A 19,152-nucleotide genomic window follows, 5' to 3' on the forward strand; every position below is an offset into this window, starting at 1 on the left:
AGCGCTCGCGGCGCGGTCTCGCGATGCTGGGGCCGCCGCCGCCATATTGTCGCTCTATTTTGATTCGGAGCGCAGCGAGCGCGGGGGGAGGGGGCCGGGAGCGGCGCGCGGCCCCAGCGGCGGCTCCGGCTGAGCGGGAGCGGCGCCGCCACAGCCACCGCACGCACACCCTCACACACCCCCACCCCGCCCCGCCCGCCGCCGCGGCAGCACGGACCCCCTGCCCTGCTTCCTCCTACTCCTCCTTCCTCCTCCTTCTCCGCCTCCTCCCCCCGCGGAGCGGAACGGCGGCGGCGGGAGGCTACGGAGCGGGTCGGGTCGGCGGGGTCCCCCCTGCCGGGCGGAGGCGGCGGCGGCGCTGGTGGCGGTAGTGGCGGCGGTAGTGGCGGCGGCTGCTGCCGTGGTGGTGGGGGAGGCGGCGGCGGACGAGGAGGAGGAGGAGGAGGAGGAGAAGAAGCGGCAGCAGGGTAAGGCTGACCCCGCCGAGGCGGGCCTGGTGGCGGCTCCCCGGGCCGCTTTCCTGGTCCCATCCCCGGGGGGCTGCAGGGAGAGGCGCGGGCGGCCGGCAGGGGCGGGGGGCCCGGGGCTCCCGCGGCCGCTCAGCGCGCCCTGGGCTGTGGCAGGGTGAGGAAGACAGGGAAGGCCTGGGCGCGGGGAGGGAGCAGCCCCGGCACCCCGCTCGTGCCGGCGTGCTGGGGCGGGGTGGGAGAGCGGGGACGGGAAGCCTCCGCGCAGCGGGGCGTTCAGCGAGAGATGGAAACTTATTTTCCTTCGCGAGACGCTGGAGCGTCCCGACGCGGGGAGGGATCGGGGGGCTGCGGCTGCCCGGGGAGGGGCGGGAGCTGCCAGCGGGCTCGCCTGGCTGCGGGAGGGAGTGGGGGAGAGAGAGAGGGAGGGGCTGGCCCTTCGCCTGGCAGGTGACAGGTGTGAGTGCGCTGGGAGAGACTCCGCCATTTGAGGATGAGTACCCGAGTGTCTGAGGTGTGAGGTTTTGGTGCCCCGTGTCTTTGCGGGGGCTGGCTGGGCTCGATTCCATATATAGTATATTTGGGACGTTAGTTTCCATTATTCGAGTCAATTTAATTGTCGAGTAGAAATTCTTGAAATGGTTCTGATAAGAGGGGTTTTGCAGAGAGGAGACGTGTACTGTTTCTCATTTTCTTGCCTTTTTCTGTTTTATTCCTCTGAGAGACGTGGGAGCACTCGGCGGAGGTGTATAGTACTCTGTCTCATTCATTGTAAGGCTGAATGTATGAAAAGTCTGAATGCTCAGTCCTGTTAGATGTAGGCAAGGCCTTCAGGGCAGAAACCTGGTGTTCTTTGTGCTGTGCCTGGTGGCTCGGCAAGGCCTGGTTTGTTTCCAAGACCTGCGGGTGTTTCTGTATTAATGATGGTAAGCATATACATGAAAAAAGAATTCCAGAGGGATGCATCTTAGCGAGGAGAGGGTTTCAGGTGTGGTTTTCTAGTCATAAGTTTAGGATATCTGATACAGACTTGATAAAGCAGTTTCTGAAGTTCACCCATAGAACGCTGAAAATGGTGCTATAATTTTCAATACTCAAACATATGCCTTCTAAATGTCAGCGTAAATCAGATAAAGTCTTTCTTTTAGACTGTTCACATTAGTTCATGTCATGATTTTACCCACCAAAATGGTACTGTTCATGCACTACTTTATAAGGAGGGCTAATGGTGCTGTAGCAATAGTATTATATTCACAATTTGATGAAATCAGGAATAATTTTCAGCTTAGCTATTGATTTGCTAGATAATTAGGCATTTATGTTTCACATACATATTTCAATTATTTGTTCTTTACCTATACTTTTGTAATTGGGTTTTGTCAAACTCCAGAATTCTGATACCTGCTTTTGGCAAGAGGGAAGTTCCACTGACACATTAGGAGAGACATGTCATCACTTCAGTGAGTTCTGCTCTGCATTTTAAATGAAAATTTCAGTCAGTTGTGACTGTGATCCACATGTTAAACTTGGGGATTCTTAACAGTGGATAGTACCTTGGTTTCTGCTGCAGCAGAATGAACCCTCAGTTGAGTCTCAATTTCTTATAAAATCTGAGAAGACCTGGGTGTTTTTTCTCATATTGCTTCACAGGGGAGAGAGCTTACAAAGGGGAAGAGGTAAGGAAGGTGGTTGGGGGAGGTACTCAGTCTGTGTCATCACAGTTTTGTGTTTCAGAGACACTTGATAAAGCATCATCCCTGTCATTACATGTGGAGGCAGTGCCATCTTGCTATGCTCTGCTATGCTATTCTTACTTATGCCAGCTTTTTGAGACTTCATGATATAAAAACCATTATCTTTCTCAGTATAAGAGAAGTCAAATGATTCTACTCTCGTCCTTTGTATCTGCTGATACAATAATGGAATTCTTGAAGATAGGCACTCTTCCTATGACAGTGTCCTGGTAGAAACTTCTCTTTTCCAGCAGTGACAGAATGGAAGAAGATAGTGGTTTTCCCCACCATGGCATTGCTTTGAAGGCCAAGGTCTTGTGTTATTTTGTACTGGTTTTTTGGTGTTATAGGTAGCCAGTATGCTTCTTGAGTCTTGTAGAATTAAACCTATCATCTGTTGAAGAGATTATTCTCAGAAAAAAAAAAAAAATTTCTTTTTTTGCTAGACAGCTTAAAGAGCTTTTGGCAAACTATTTCTTTGTGAGAGTGTACTTTGAAACATAAAACTATGTTACTGTTCATCCTCTTGCAAGTGCTGCTTCCTTATCATGATCTCCATGGTTGGAAACACTGGAAGAAATAAGTTGGTCAGACGTGACCTCAAGTTTATGAAATGACTGTAAATTCAGGACTGCAGAATCAGGCTGATCTTTTCTGAAATGCTGCAAGCGGAATGCTGAACGATGTTACTGTTGGTGCTTTTACAGAAAACAGAACAAAAATTCCAGTGATTCAGAACTGGATTTTTTTAAAGCTGTATTCAACACTCAAATATTTAAATGTTTGACATGAAAGGTAACTTTTTTACCACGAATGTATACAGTGATTCAAGCTGGGATTTTCTCACTTCATTGGTGTAGCAGGTTATCTCAATTGAGCGAGTATGTTCTTTCAGTTTCAAGGAGGAGAAATGCTGCTGGATGCTCTAAGGCATCTTGAACCTCTCTTAGCAACCTGGTCTGGTTTGGATTCCACATATTTGAATGCAACTGTGAAAGCAAGAAAGCTGTCAGATGTACAACTGGATAATATTTTTTTATAAACTCTTCAGTGTCATCAGGGATTTTTCAGTATAATAGTTGTTTCAATTTCAACCTCTCTTGAGAATGCTTACCAAAAAATCACTGACATAGTATTGATGCTTTCCCTACCAGAAGCTTTTGTAGAGCTTTATCCTAATTATAATAAAATTAGGGATTTATTTTTATTGAACTGATCAGCAAGTACAACTCTCAATCAAGAAATTTCTGCAAATGCTATACCAACATAGTGAGTTTTCTGGTTTCTGTTACACTGACTTTAGGTGGTGATCCTTAATTGGTAGTAATTGGATTCTAGTGAAACCCAGTGAAATAGTTTGATATAAGTAAAGTTAAAAGATCTGTAGGGTTTGTGTGTAGTATCCCGATATTTGTGGAACATGACTGTTGCTGAATGAACAGCAGCTGGGATATTCTTGTTGCTGTTGATACAGTTAAGGTGTAGTTAAATAGTTAATATTTTTAGAACATACTAGATTTTTGTTGGTTGCAAGAAGTCAAGCATAATTTGGTAATGCACTAAATAAAATGTAAGTTAATACTTAGAGAATTCTACCAGAAAAATACTCTCCTTTTTTTTTTTTTTTTTGAAATATGCATTTTACTCTTAGAAAAATGTTATGTGGAATCAATTTTTGTTACAATAGTCAAAATGTGTAGCTCTTTTCTATTCTAAGCACAGATGAAGATCAGATTTCGCTCTCTTTAATGATGAGTGGTTTAAAGCTCATTCAGATCCTGGTTGTACTATGAACAGAATCTAATTTTTCCATTATTTAAAAATCCGTGTTTCAACATGGATTTAAACATTGTGCTCCCTTTAGTGTTTAAAAAACCGTTATCTTAGGAATACATATATCCATGGCAGAAGAAAACTGTATGTTTAATATATGAGTTTTTTTTTAAATGGTCGCCCAAGCAACTAGGACTGTACACCTATTAGTCACAATATTGTTAGATTTGCCAAAATTTACCAAAAATTGGACGCAGCCACTTTATATGCTTGCTGCTTTGATAATTAATTTAAGGTAGATTACCACTTAAATGTAAAGTATCTTCTGCTTGTTCCAAAATTAATCAAATCTGGTGTAATGTGGTGTTGGCTGACTGGTCTTCCAGGGCTGCCGATGGAGAAGGCAGAATTCCACCTGCTTTTACTTTCATTGAAAGCATGAATTCAAGTTACTTTTTTCTACAATGCTGCCAGTTTTCACAAAATTTGTAGAATCCTTTTTGCCTGTGAGATTTGATATGTCCTGTAAAATACACTTGAAAATGATCAGAGGATGCAAATAGTTATTAAAAAGACAAACAAAACACGTAAATGCAATATCTTTAGGAAGCCTTAGCTAACTGGACATGCTAGAAAATAAAATTTTGTGGTTTGGGAGTTCAGAATCAGCTGTTCTCTTGTGGATAAAAATGTTGAGATGCACCTATTTTCTGTGGGATTTTTTTTTAAGAAATAGTTGCTGGGTTTGTGTATTTGTGTACTGTATAAACTGTCTTCAGTTTGCTTTTCTAAAGTCACAAATCTTGAGCAATCATATTTCGTTTAATCTTGTGTCTCAGTAAATTTTGAGCTCATCAAAATTTCAGCAGAGAAATTGGCCAAGGGTCAAGGTGTGAAAGATTGCACATTATAATAATGTTGAACAAAAGTTAAACTTGTTAGGAGTTGATGGCTTCATTAAGATCATCTCTTTAGGGGAAAGTTTTGCATGAACTTAGCAGTTACCTGTACTTAGCTGCCAGTTGTCTGTGGGGTAAGAACCAGGTATGAAGTGCTGTATTCTTTTCTTCAGGCAGTAGTTAGAGGACATGAGAGGTTAAGTATATTGTGGCCAGTGCTTGGAAGAGAGCGGTAAGATAATAGGCATCTGGGATAGAGGTGGAATGTGACTAATTGGAACACAAGGGCATGGCTGAGACAGAGAGAAAAATCTGTGGGAAATGGGACTATATTACTTCTGCTGTTTCTGGGACAGCGCCCTGAACAAAAATCACATTAAAATAGGTTCTTAAGAAGATGAAGGCTGGAAAAAAAAACGTTTGGTGACATTGTTGTTTCCACTCATTATACAGCCTCTTGAGCTGTGCCTGCTCTTGTGTTTGTGTGGGTCTGATTGCACAGGAGTGCTCAGACTGAAAATGTTGAAGCAGCAAGGGGCAAGAATGCACAGAAGTAAGGGAGGAGTTACATAAGTGTGTAAGACAGACATGTTTTTCTCAAAATACACTATCAAAAACATTATTTTATTATTATGTCATGTGTAGTTACAGTTTCTTCACATAATGGGACTTACATGTTGGTTGTATTTTGGTAGTATAATTCAGTCGTGTCTCTGGGCTGTTGCATACAGTGGTACATGTGATGTACTCCCAGGTCTAACCAATTTATTTATGAAGATGAGCCATGGTAGTAGCAAATTATTTTAGTAAGCCTGAAATTATTTGCTTTTTAATATAGATTAATATAGATTTAATATAATTAATATAATAATTTAATTAATATAGATTTATTACAGACTAAAGATTTTCTGGAGGTTTTTGGGTCTTGAAATAAGAATTTGCCTGGTACACCTCTATTTTGTCCATAATGCTAGTAGAAACAAGTAAGAAATCACTGGCAGATGGAAAACACTCTTTAACAGCAACTTTTTAATTTTATTTGCTGCAGCCTGTCTTTCCTGTTACCAGGTGTTTTCATAAGTGACTTGTAGAAAGATCAAGCATAAATATGTTTAGGGAGTAACTCTTAGGGGCTGTCAAAACTCGGGCTTTAGAATGCATTTTTCAAAGGAAATTGCACTGTGTATAAAAATGTCTTGCTGATCCATCCGTTTATCAATGTGTTCTCAGAATGTCTTTTTTAACATGGTAAATGAGACTGGTTTAGTAAAGTAACTAAAAAAAAATACAGTAACTTTCAAAATTTAACTGTGCCACAGACATTAGCTACTGATCTGATGCCTCAGAAGCTATGAGTGACATCTCTATTAAGATAAATCATCTCTTTGCTTGAAGCTGTTTGGGTTCTGGAAATTGATTTCTGTTTTGTACTGAAGGCTAGAAATGCAGAAAGTGCTTTCCATATGTATGTCCTAAGCCTGATTTTCCCAGGTAGAAAGAAATTAACTGTTTTATCTATGTATAGAAAAATACCCCACACAAATAAGAAATATGTAAGTTATATTTAAGTGTGGTCTGTAATTGTATCTTTTGTCAATTCATGTTGTGTTTAAACTCTTAAGAACTGAAGTCTCCCCTCCCAGCATCCATGCTGTGCTTTACATCTCTTTTTGTATTCTCCGTCTTTTTACAGCATTCATTGTTTTTTCTGTTTGTTTTTTCTGTTTATTTTTTCTTTACTTTTTGAAAAATCTGTGCCATGCAGAATTTATCTTCTCCAAGCACTTTACTGACATCCTATCATATTTGTAGGTCAGCTAGAAAAGAGGAAATTTGGTCATTCATATCCTCTCCGTTTGCCTTGCCTAGGCATGCTGATCTATACTTCATAGCTGAAGCAATAGTGCCTCTTGTTTATACTTCACTTTGTCATTCATTTTTGTTCTAAACTTTCTTGGATACCTTTCTTAAGAGACTCATTCAGCATTTGTCATTTCATTCCCATTTTGTCTCTTCAGAGTGTCATTGCTAAGTTTTCCCCTTCTTCATTTACGTTTTCCAGAGAGAATGATAGGAAAAAAAAGTCTTGAGTTCTGTACTTGGATTTCTTTCTATTCATTCAACTGGTTCAAACTGCAACTTTCCATTTGTTGAACAAGCATTTGTTTTTAAAAGAGTATGGTAGGTTATCTTTCTTAAAGAGCCTTCTTAAGTCTAACAGCTTTAAAGCCTGGGAACAGACAATCACCAGGCCTCAGCAAAAGTGTGCTTAGAAAGGCATTTTAGGTTGATGAGTACAAAGCAGTAAAAAATCTGGTGTCTTGCTCTCTTTTTTTATTTTTTTAAGTACTACTCTTGTCTTTGGTAAATGGGGATAAGATTATTTTGTATGCACAAAGCTGTGTATTTAAAACTGTCTTACTGTAACAACTGCCAATACCAGATTATTATATTGTATTGACTGGAGTTCAACCTGGATTAGGCCCTTTTGTTCAAAGCAGTGTATAAATATTTATTAAATAAGTCAGTCCTGGAAGAGTTTGCAGTCCCATGAACAATAAATTTGTATATCTAGGTTGGATATCTACACATGTTGGATTAGACAAAGACATTTAGCAAAGTATTTTTATCTTTCATTTATTAGGCCTGTTAGTTCTCCAGTCATTTTAAAAGTGTTACAGTCTTTAAAAATTAATTAAAACTGTCTTTGATGGAAGTAATTAATTTAGTGATGTTTTGACATGACTTTTAATATTTGTCTGGCAAATTCTTAGAAGAGTTATCAAAGTACTTGAGTTAGACCCCACTAGCTTGTATTCATTGGTCACTGCTTAGGATAGAGGTCAGTGTATCAAAGCTCAGAGCTGAAGATTATCACAGTGGATCACACCTGTGACATACTTGGGGCTTCACTCAGAATGAGAATTTTTCATTTCATCAGAAAATTAGTTGAATACAAGGAAAATTTAACCACAAGCAATTTCTTTAAAAATATATTTTATTTTGTCCTGTACCTGAGTTAAAACTTAGCATGTACACATGTGTAAAAAAGGTTGCTAAAGGATCAGTTTTTGTGCCTCTACAAGAAACCCATTTTGATCTTTCTTTTCCATGCATAAGGTGCAACACTGTCTTGTTCCTCTTCCACAGTATCTGGTGAAGGAGAATAAAACAAATGGTAAGCAGCAGATGAAAGCTGTTGTTTGGATTGTGGAAATTCCTGTTCTTTCCCGTCTCTTGTGTCTAGCAGGTGATGTGTTAAGCAGCAAGGTTCAGAGAAAACACACATTATTTGTTTCTTCTTTCTCCCTGCGTGGGGCTGAAAACCCCTGTGGTTTCCAGATCAAAAGGAAAATACAGTTTCTGCCAGTAGTGCTTTTGTACATATACTGTGGAGGAAAAATATCAATTTGACAATGTGGTATCTTCACTGTTTTGATGATATTAGTCTTGTCCAAGCTGGGAAAGGTATGGGAAAGCATGGCTGCATGATTCTGGATGGATGAAAGAGTGTCATCCTTCCATAATGCGTGCGCAGAATGGTGTTACTTATCTGGAAGAGCTGCAACATTGAGTGAGTAGTTTTGGTTCATTGATACAAAAATACGCCTTTGCTCCATGAAAGGAGTTCTTTTGCTATTTTGTCAGTATTCTGCATACATGAATTACTCTTGAAGTAATATAACAAAATGTCTTTGAGATAAGAGGTTTAGAGCAAAAAAAAGGAAGAACACAAGTGTTTGTGAGCATCAGGGGCCATCGATATTTTGCTGTGACTGAACAGGGAGGATTGCTTTCATTGACACAAGCAGCTGGTCCCTTGTTCTGGTCTCATCTGTCTGTGAGCCAGGGCAGTTTCTGAATGGGTGGTTAGAAAATTAACCAGATTGCTATTCAATATAGGTGATCTCTGGGTGCTGAGGAGCTGCTGGATCAGTCTGGTAGCCTCCTGTAACTTCACACTGAGGGGATTGTTTTGCACTACATCAGTGACAGGGCATGGATTTGCCATCCTTTCCTCTGAGTTCACTGATGTGGTTTTAGTATGAGCCCACAAATAGATTTTTTTGCAAAACTGAGATATGGTAGGAAAGCCAGAAGAAATAAGAGTTAGTTAAGCTGGTATTGTGGATGATGAAAGCCCCTCATGAAACTGTAGACCCGAGAGTGGTCCTGTGACAGAGAAGGAAGAAGACCAGTTTAAGGAATCATCCCTACACATTGTGGCACTGCAGCTTTTCAGAGTCACCAATTGAAATATTGACATGGTGTAAATTAAAAGCTAGCCCTTCAAAAAATAGAGCTAGCTTCATTAGTTGAACTAACTTCACCACAGAACCCACCTATGTGAATTCTACTACTGTGCAAAATCTTCAGTAGTGACCTACCTGGATGAAAGGTGGTAACAAGTAATTTTTCTCCTCTTATCTGAACATAATCAAGAAGTCTTAAATGCTTTCAACAGCTATATTTTAATTAGATTTAAGTGATGGTGCCTGCAAGAATTGTAGCAGTCTTCTCTTTGTCTATAAGAAAGAGTTTTTTCTAAGGTTTTGTGATCTTTAAGTGCTGTAGTCCAGTTTCACAGTGCAGTAGGAAATTCAGGTCCCACTGAAACTTGTGAAAGGGTGACTAATAGGTGCAATGAGTTATATAAACCATGGAAAGAGAGAAAGATTGAGAGAAAAGGTGCAACACTTGTTGACTCTTGAGGAAAAATGTGGTTAAAATAGGATAGCAAAACAGATGGTTATTTATAATGATGTTCATGTTTCACCTGTGTACTAGAAAGGAGCATTATTTGTGGCCTAGAGTTGGAGCCTTTTGTAACCTTTAATGGTTATAAGGCAAAACTAGTGGATCTCTTAAATTATGATCTGCTATTCACACATATTAATGAATTCAAAGCTTCATTTAAAGATGAGTAAATTAAAACTAGTGTATATGTCTTCTTTCAGTTGCAGATTTTGAATGGACTTTGGAACTCAGCAGTAGCTGCTATTCTGGCCTGCATGTTCAGATTCTAGGCTGAGATATACCAACAACTTCAAGCTAAAGCTTAGGCTGTGATTTCTTTCATGTTTTCTTGGTTGTGTTTATTGTATTGGTTTTGTTTGATTTCTTAAGGGTTTTGTTTGCTAGTAGTTTTGCTGTGACGAGAGAGTATGTTAAAGTACCACCTAATAGAGTTAGCAGAGTTGATGGAGCTACAGGCTTCCTTCCTGTTGAAACTGGCCAAAAGAACAGGCCAAACTGAAGCTTATGTTTCTTCAGTGCTGAGCCAGGGGCAGCTCTCTGGAATGTTTTTTCCACTCCCCATCAATGAGTGGGGAAATCCTTGCCAACGCAAATGAGACCTGCAACTTGCCTCGACACAATACAGTTTATACTAGGAGGAATAATTCAGAGTTATACTAGCATGGGATCTTATTAGTTAAAAAAATTTGTCTTCATGTTTGAAGTTTTTAAGAGTCTTGGACAAAACAGTATTTCAGCATTGTCTGTGTGACTTCAAGCTGCTGCCTGTTTGTGATAAGGGCAAGTCATCACCTTACACTGTCGTATCAATGAATGCTGCAGAATGCCTGCAGTGACTGTGCAGACTGTTAAAATTCACTGGTTTCAAAAGCCCTTTCTCATTTTATGTTTTACTATTGCCACCTTCTCTGGCTGTTGTAACTTTGTTTTTTGGTATATATGGATTGACTGGGATTTAAAATCGATTTAAGAGCCTAGCAATGCAGCTTGGTTTGCCTGGTGAACTTAAGAATTTGTTTTCATTCCTTTATCATGCTTTCTGAGCCTCTTGTGAGAATGAAACTCTATGTAATTGGAAAGAATAGTACTTAGTTTGCTGTTTATTTATAGGGGGAAACAGGGGTGATATCACAAAATTAAAGCATGAGGTATTTTTTTTATATATATACCTTGGTTCTTGCCAGTTCCTCTAAAAAGTCCCCATCTACATTTTTTAATTATGCCTGCCTGTAACCTACGGCTTATTAGTTTTGCAGGACAAGCATTAGAAAATGGGATGAGTGAGAAATTGAATTATTGTGAAATACAGAGCCAAATAGTTACAAATCCTTTGCTGCTTTATCACTGCTCATTTTATCTTTCAAAAGTTGGTCTACTTCTATTAACAGGACTCTTATCTTTGTTGCAAATGCAAGAAATGTATTAGTATGTCAAAGCTGCAGAGAGCTATCTGCACTAGCAGAGTTAATTTTTCACCATGCATTTGTTTAATATTTATTTTTATAAAATGGGTTCTCAGCTTTCTTTAGTTTCCTGAAAATACACAATATCTAGCTGTATATCTGGTTAGAAGATAAACATTGAGGTTTAACAGTTCTTAATTGTATGTACTTTTTATATTTTATTTTTTTTCTTTAATAAAAGGCTATCAGCTGTGATCAGTATCCAGAAAATATATCCAGACTCTATCCAGAAAACACTGTGGAAAGTCAAAACCTGAGTAGAAATGGTTTGTTTCTATTTTCTTCTGCTTCTCTCTCCACAGTTTACAGAAAGGGTCTGGAACAGGAATCACACAAGGACAAAATCTTAATTGCAAGTCCTCTGAGTTTTTTTAATGTGAATTTTAGTCTTGTGTAAAACTTACTGCTGCTGTGGGACTCTGTTTCTTCCCGAGTGATGTGACAAAGTGGAAGACCATACAAGGCTAACAGCTCTTTACTCACCTGCTGCCACGAGTCATCTTTTTTATTCTTTCTCAGCTTTCCTGTTACTTTGCCTTATCTGCCCTTTACAGCGCAGGTTACTTACTTAGATTATTTTTTCCTTTTGAGTAGCTAGTTGTCTTGTGAGTATGTATCTGTTGTCAGGATTCTTGTACAGATTTTTACTTTTAAAGGTAATAAAAAAGTAGATGATAGGTTACTTTGTAAAAGGGTTAGTGATCCTCTTTTAAAGGTTGTAACAGCAGGGAACAGGTACTGAGAGGCTGTGAATGCTGGAGACATTTCAGCTCTGCCTAGCTTTCCTCTCCCCTTTCCTTGTTAATCTCCTTCCACTGAATCCTGCATGGAGATTCATGCGGAAAAAAGGATCAGTGGTATTAGTCCCTTACATAACAGCAAGTGAGGTTTTCTTTGCATTTTTCTTTCCTTGATAAATGGATGGAGAATAACTAGCACTCTTGTCTTCCTTGAGGATAGTTCATAGTTAAACATGGGAAACCTAGGGGAAAAAAAAGCCATTTTAAAAATTACATATTATCAGTTCCTTGATAGGAAATCTGTATCTTATTGTAGAATAAAAGTATGGGAAGCTAACTGGGAGCTAGAGGAATAGCTGCTTAGATGTCTGCTTGTTACTTTTCTTGTGCATCAAATAGGGCCTTGGAAGAAAAGAACAGCAAAACCAAGTTGTATGGGCACCACCATGAGTATTTCTATTTGATTCATGCCTGTCAGTATCTGTTACCTCATCTTAGTGTGGGTGGAGGATTTTTTCACAGGTTAGTGGATGGATTTTTGTTTATTTCTGCCTATTACTACAAATTTGGCAGAAAATAAGTGGAAAGTAGAGGCTTCCTCCCAAATATTGCAGTGTGCTCTTAGGTTTGTCCTTATATGTGTTGGTTTGGGAGCTAATAGAGAAGAGGAAACAACAACTAGTTTTCCATGGCCACACTTCACCCTTTCTTTCCCCCTTTTTCCTGGCAGCTGTCTAAAGTTCTCCACCATTACCCGGGGGATTTCTGCCAGTGCAGTTTCACAGGTGAAGATAACTGCAGATACAAAGTAAAGCTCTGTTAGCCTGAAACTATGGCAGCCCAGCTGCGAGTCTCTTCCTAATATGGATACCCTTTGTATCCAAGGATTTCAACTGCCCTTCTAGAGAAGAGGATTGTCAGAAAAGGGGAGTTCTGTGGCCATTTTTTTGCTTATGGTACTGTGTTAAATAGCTAAAGGTACTTTTCCCTAACTCTTGATGGGAGGTTCTCTCTTGGTGTTGTTCTACCAGTCTTTCTGAAACTTCTCCACTCCCTTTCAGGTCAGATGCTGTTTTGACAGAGTTCTTTCCAATTATAGCTGCTACCAATTGAAGGAAGTAGTTAGCTGTTATTTACCCTTTGTATTGCTTCTCTGGAACTTGTATATTTCCTCCTTCCTCTTATCCTCAGGCCTACATTGTTGCTTGTTTGTAACAGCTGCCAGAAGCAGCTTTGTATGATTGGACTAGGTTTTTAACTTTTTTAGTGTTAATTCTAGTGCTAAGGTAACGTAAAATCAGAAAAGTCTGATTTAGTGTTGAGTAGAACCTTGATTTTTCTCCCCTCGTAGAACCTTGATTTTTCTCCCCTCCTCCAAGGTTGTTCTTAGGAAATACTGAGGGTATGATTTGTAAATCAGTGTAAGTTGGCTCTGCTTCTTTGCCTGTTTTCACTCTCACATTCATCTGACTCAAAGCTAAACTAGCAGAAAATTAACACGACATTGTTCCCTGTCTTGACTTTGCTTCATGAACTGGCTTGCTGCAAAATCAGATAAGTGCCAGAATTGGGCACTCACAGGAGGGGAGGGAGAGGGGGAATGCATGCCTGGGAACAGGGGAATGACAGTGGCAGTATTGAATTGTTTTGGAACAGCATTTTAAGGAGTGGTTGAAATACCCATCCTTACTGTCATTAAAATATTATGAGTAAATGGTATATTGGTAAACAAGTGCTTGATTAAGATGAAAACGGAAATTTTTTTTTTGGCTTCCATTAGGTATTTGCACAAACACTGGATTTACCAGTGGCACCTTTCCCATCAATTAAAGAAATCGTTTGCATTTTGTAAAGGGTGGAAGAATGGAAAAGAAAATAGTGATCCAGCTGAGAAGTAAAGGAAAGTATTCAATCAGCCCAGAAGTAAAAGCATGTTTGAGACACAAACCTCTGTGCTCCTTGATCAGGAGAGAATACCATGAGGGTTGCTTGCAAATTAAATCAAATCTCAAAGTTCATGAAATAAACTGAGATGTTTCTCAAGATGAGTCACACAGTATAAATGAGAAGGAAGTAGAAGTTGCCCTTTATTTACTTGGTTTGTCATTAAGGAACAGGAAGGAATTTGGAGCTCATGGTACTTGGCTGATTAGTTATCTACCTACCTGTTCCCTGGCCCAGCTGCTTCAGACCATTCATTCTGCTGCATCTGTTTCTGTGGAAAATAGGACCACGGGGCTTTCTAAGCAGTACCCAGGTGTCCATCAGTGGGCACACATTTTACTGTTCCGACTCTTCACTAGTGATAGGTGATATCATTATACTGTGGAAGGTGCAAGTGCTTTCAAAATGATCAGTCTACTTCCAAACAGTGGATGGATATTTTTCTTTGCTCAATAGCCTCCTTCCACCTACCGACCTCTATGGAATGGGAGTTAACCTTAAGAGATTTCACCATTTTGGAGTGTGCAGGTCAAGGTATTAGTGGTCATGCCAGAGGAGAGTGAAAGAATTGCATTGAATGCTTTTTTGAAGCTTGTCCTACTGTCCCAGTTTCACATGTAATTGCAAAAACTTTAAAGCGTGGCAGAATGAAATAAGGAGAGTTTATTTTGGATCAGAAGCGTAGCAAGAAAAATTCAAGGAATTTTCTTCAATAATTGTAGTCATTTTCTCAGGAAAATGTGGATGAAATGAAGTAGAGCAATGTGCAAAACTGAAGATCTGTTCTATTTGATCATCAAGCATATCTTTTAAATGTACGTTTGGTTATTATTGTATCTTTGAGCTTGCTGTCCTCAAAAGATAACCCCTATGAATAAACTCTTGAGTGGAGATGTCTCCAAATCCTTAAAATAACCAAAACTATTTGCCTCTGCTAGAACAAATCTGCTTTATATTTCATTAAAATAAGACAAGCGTATGACTGATTGCATTAGCCAATCATTTTCTACACGAGCAAAATTTTTACCTTAGCAAAAACCATGATTTTCTTTCACTTCTGCCTTTCAGTGTGATAAAAATTTACACTGTGACATACATTTTTGTATACTGACTTTGTTTTCTGGATTGAAGTGTATTTATGAGCATTTTGAAATGGTTATTATCTATAATGAAGTGTTTTAATTGAAGCTGCTCTTGAGCAAAAAGAAATATGGTCTGTGTGAATGGGATAAAGACAGACAATTTTCTTTGAAAAGCTGGAAAACCTAATTTTCTGCCTGGATATCCTGAACAAACTGGTTTTCAATTAGGCTTAAATAATTCATTGAATCTCTTCATTGAATTTCCTCACTTTTTAAATGAGTGAAAGGAATTGGTAGTTTCTTAACACCAGTATTTTAACTTTTTTTTTTTTTTTTTTTTTCCCAGAAGCCTGATTGGCACAGATGTTTATAAGGCAGGAATTTTGTTATTTCATTCATTTTTCTTCAGCTATTAGAGATAGTGACATTGAGAGTATCTTTGCTCTGTTAAGGAACCATGATTATAGCTGTCAGGTATTTGGTTTTTACCTTTACATGAGTCTGTCTGCATGGGGAAGTGTTATATGATAATCTGTTCTGAATTTTTAACTCCTCTTTTCTTGGTTAGGATCATGTGTTTACTTTTTTCCTTGGGAAAAAAAGGGACTTTCTTGTTTTTATGTTCCCCTACATGCAAAATGCATCATACAGCTTCATGTAGGTAGCAGTTTTCTCTTGGCAACTTGGACTTCAAGAATGAAATTTTAAGATGTTGGAAATTGCTATAATTGGAAGGGGAGAGCCTGAGCTTTGAATTTTATTATGTTGGTGTCTTATGTTTTGAGGTAGATAAAAGTTTTATCAGAGCAGCCAGTAAAACTTCCCTTTCAAGAGCAGAAGTAGTTGCCAATAACTGGATCAGCAAGTCATTGTAGGCAGGCATATGGACTTTCATATTGAGAATGTTGTAGTTTTATACAATATTTGGTGGGATTTATGACAATATAAGTTAAAGGAATTCAACAGAGGGTAGTCAAAGCCTGTTTCTAGTAGGCTTTATTGACTTATCTGTTCCTCTCCAAAGATCTGCAGTTTAATTCTGGTATCTGCTATGTGAGATTTTTTTTTCTCATTAGAGGGTTTTTTCTCAGGATTTTTCTTCTCCTTTCTTTATTTACCTAAGTGTCCTACAAGGGAATCTACACTGTTCTCTTCCTATACCTGTTTTTAACATTTTCTTCCAGCCTACAGTGCCAGATCTATTTCACACTACATCTTTACCTGGTTTGATCTTGCTGACTGTGGCAAGATTGCTCTTTAACAGATGAGAGATTAGACAAAAAGGGATATAGGGTAATTAAAGTGTTGGATTCTAAATATGTTTTTTTGTTCATTGATAGGATGTGCTTGAAGAAATGACAGGAATAACTAGAAGAAGTGCTCTGCCATCTCCAGTAGTTTTGCAATGAGCTGCATGGTGCTGCCTGGTACTGAAGTTAGAATTTCAATATTCTTAAAACACAATATTCTGTCCTTCAAGGCTGAAGAACATAGCTGACATAACTGCTGATTATTTTGAATGAAACAAAGGAAAATAAATTTCACTGATAAGAATTTTATTTCTTCTTTCAGACCTTCTGAAATCTTCAGAAAACCAGAGTCCATTTATGTGTAATCATACGTATTGATGACTGTTTCTTACTTTTAAAACTGAAATTCCAAACACTTCCAGTCAGCTTCATGCTGCTGATGGCTACAATTAATCTAAATTTATATTTGTCATAAAGTTAAAAATGTAAAACTACACAACTGATTGTTCGGTGTTCTGAAGGGTTTTCACAATTGAGTGATGAAGTACCAGTCTAGTGCATTGTCATGGCACTCTGGTGGAAATTGTTATCTTTAGGAATTACCAGATACCTGTACAACTCAGTTCCTTTCGTCATGAGTCATGCCTTACTTCAGTTGCAACTTCAGGAGACTTTATTCAAATTTGAAGGAATTTAGTGGACAGATGAATTGGTTTCCTGTTCTTTCACCAGATTGATGAAAGGTATTAGCAGAGTTATTAGCAATGGAGTAGTTTGTTTCAGCTTGGAGATTCATTGCAAGCTTGAAATCAAATATGTGTGATCTTTACTTCATATTAATTCAGTACTTCAGACTGTATTTTCTTTGCAAAGGGACACAAGACCGAGAATTCTAGAAGGTACCTAAAGTCAGCTAAGAGTTTTATTTTCAAAGAGCCAAGTGTCTTTAAACATGTGTCTGAAAATAGACTTGAGAAACCAACTTTTTATGGTTTCTGTAATATTGACATGGTTAGTTTTGTTGATAATAACAGTAGGTGGGCTTTATTTATAGCTTGCAACATTCTAGTTGGATTTGAGAGCTCAGCAGTCATTCTGTTTGTTCCTGTCACTAGAAATAATACTGTGCCAGTCTAAGAATTCCCTCCTGTTGAGGAACAAAGTGTATCTTCCCCTAGATGTGGGCTCGTATTGGCACTTCTCATTTACCCCTTTTTACCAGCTCCATTTGCTACAGATTAATTCAGGCTGCCCCTTACCTGCCAGGTAATTGCTTTCTGATCACCTAGCAAGTGGATTTCCCCTTTTCAAATGTCCAGTGAGCAGAAGATCCAGAGAAGTTTTCTCCTTTTGCAATGGAGAAAGGAGAGTAAAGCTCTTCCGGCAGGTGGCAGCAGCAACCTGTTGAGCTGGGCTGGCTTGGAGGTTTGAGGGCATGGAAAAATGACTGGTAAATGATAAATAGATGAAGAAACTTCGCTGAAGGTAACTTGCTAGCTTTTAATAGATAATGTCCTGTTAAACGATTTTTCTCAGACATTTGCACAACTAGATGTGGTGCAAGACACTTGCCAAAACAGCTCTGGAGTGGTCTTTAGAAAAGAGCCCCACTGAATGATAGCAGGCTGTTGTTGTTTGATCAGCTATTCATTGTAGGATCTTATGAGAAGGTAGATTAGTTTAGGCCCATCTCTGTTACAATAATGGTACTCTAAGACGTATGTAAGAGGAAATATGCATTTTTAAATAAACCGTTTACTCTTTGTGCAAGATAAACAGGTAGTACTTGTGTTCGATGATGTATTTGGTGACATCAAAATTCATGGCTCTTTATTGGAGTAATACAAGACCAGGTAAGGTGTTAGAACAAGTACCTAAATGAAGTATGTTTGTGGGCTCCTACAGGCAATAGTTTGGCCGTGATTTTATGAGAATTTATACTGTAACAGTAGTACAGTGAAACCTGACCCCTGAAGAGGTGTGTTCAGGCCAGAGAAGCCAGACTGCTGTCTCAAAACTTCTGTGTGGTGTTTCCTTCATGACATTGGCTACTGTAGTTATACTACAGGATGATCAGTAGTCTGGGGTCATTTGGGCAAGGTCTGACAAATGCAGCACTTATTCTTTTGTGTCTCTTAACTGCTGAAGAAGGGCATGCTTCTGGCTAGTTTTTATTTGAATAGATTTCAAAGCGCACAGCCTTAACTCCTGGGAGGGGATAAGCAATAGAGCAAGAGGCAAAGAGCAGAAACTGTTGTAGAGGAAGTTCCACCTGAACATGAGGAAGAGCTTTACTGTGAGAGTGACTGAGCACTGGAATGGATTGCCCAGAGAAGCTGTGGAGTCTCCTTCCTGGTAATATTCAAGAACCATCTGGATGCAGTCCTGTGCTGTGTGCTCTAGGAAGACTCTGCTTGAACAGGGAGGTTGGACCAGATGACCCTCTGTGGTCCCTTCCAATCTGACTGATTCTGTGCTAAGTTGTACTCAGATGAGAGGGGAATTCCATCTTAATTAAACCTGTGTTAGTGTTTGGCATTATAGTCATTCCTGCTTGAGGTTTGTTTTTGTGGTTTTTTTTAAAAAAAAGTAGTCCAGAGTCAGCAGGCTTTCATGTATTATTGTTACTGGTTTGCCATATTGTAGTATCTGTTGGGAGGTAAATAAGAATCAAAATACTAAACAAGGCCCGTTCCTCATGACCCATGTCTAAGAAGTACCCTGCCCAGCCATGGCTGGAAAACGTACAGTGTGTACTTGGTGTTCAAAATTCTTCCAAAACAGTATTATAAGGCTTATTCTTCATGTACAGTATTTCTTATCAAAAGTTCTGAGCTGTACTTTGAATTAAATCTGATGATAAACATCTGAAGTTAACAGGTGAAAAAAAAAACCACATTTATTCCTTATTCTCTAAGTTAATAGCATCAGAAATATGTTATGAATGCTTTGAAGCAAATTCATAGAAAGTATCTACAGAAGCTTGACATAGCTATTTGATACATTTTAAATTTAAATGTTTGGAATGATACATTTAATTTAT

The 19,152-nt window shown here is 39.0% G+C and overlaps 1 protein-coding gene across 6 annotated transcripts in view; it reads left to right on the forward strand.

Moving 5' to 3' along the window:
• The first annotated feature begins 20 nt into the window (after positions 1 to 20).
• TAB2 (TGF-beta activated kinase 1 (MAP3K7) binding protein 2) overlaps positions 21 to 19,152 on the forward strand; it is a 61,633-nt gene continuing 42,501 nt past the window's right edge. Inside the window, exons 1-2 of one of the 6 annotated variants that reach the window (XM_086877639.1) lie at positions 21 to 80; positions 434 to 467. The gene's annotated coding sequence lies outside the window, so the exon portion shown is untranslated. The other 5 variants (XM_086877636.1, XM_086877637.1, XM_086877635.1 and 2 more) reach the window with 5 other exon arrangements.

This window comes from Cyanistes caeruleus, chromosome 2, assembly GCF_971803275.1.
Source record: "Cyanistes caeruleus chromosome 2, bCyaCae1.hap1.1, whole genome shotgun sequence".
Classification (NCBI taxonomy): domain Eukaryota; kingdom Metazoa; phylum Chordata; class Aves; order Passeriformes; family Paridae; genus Cyanistes; species Cyanistes caeruleus.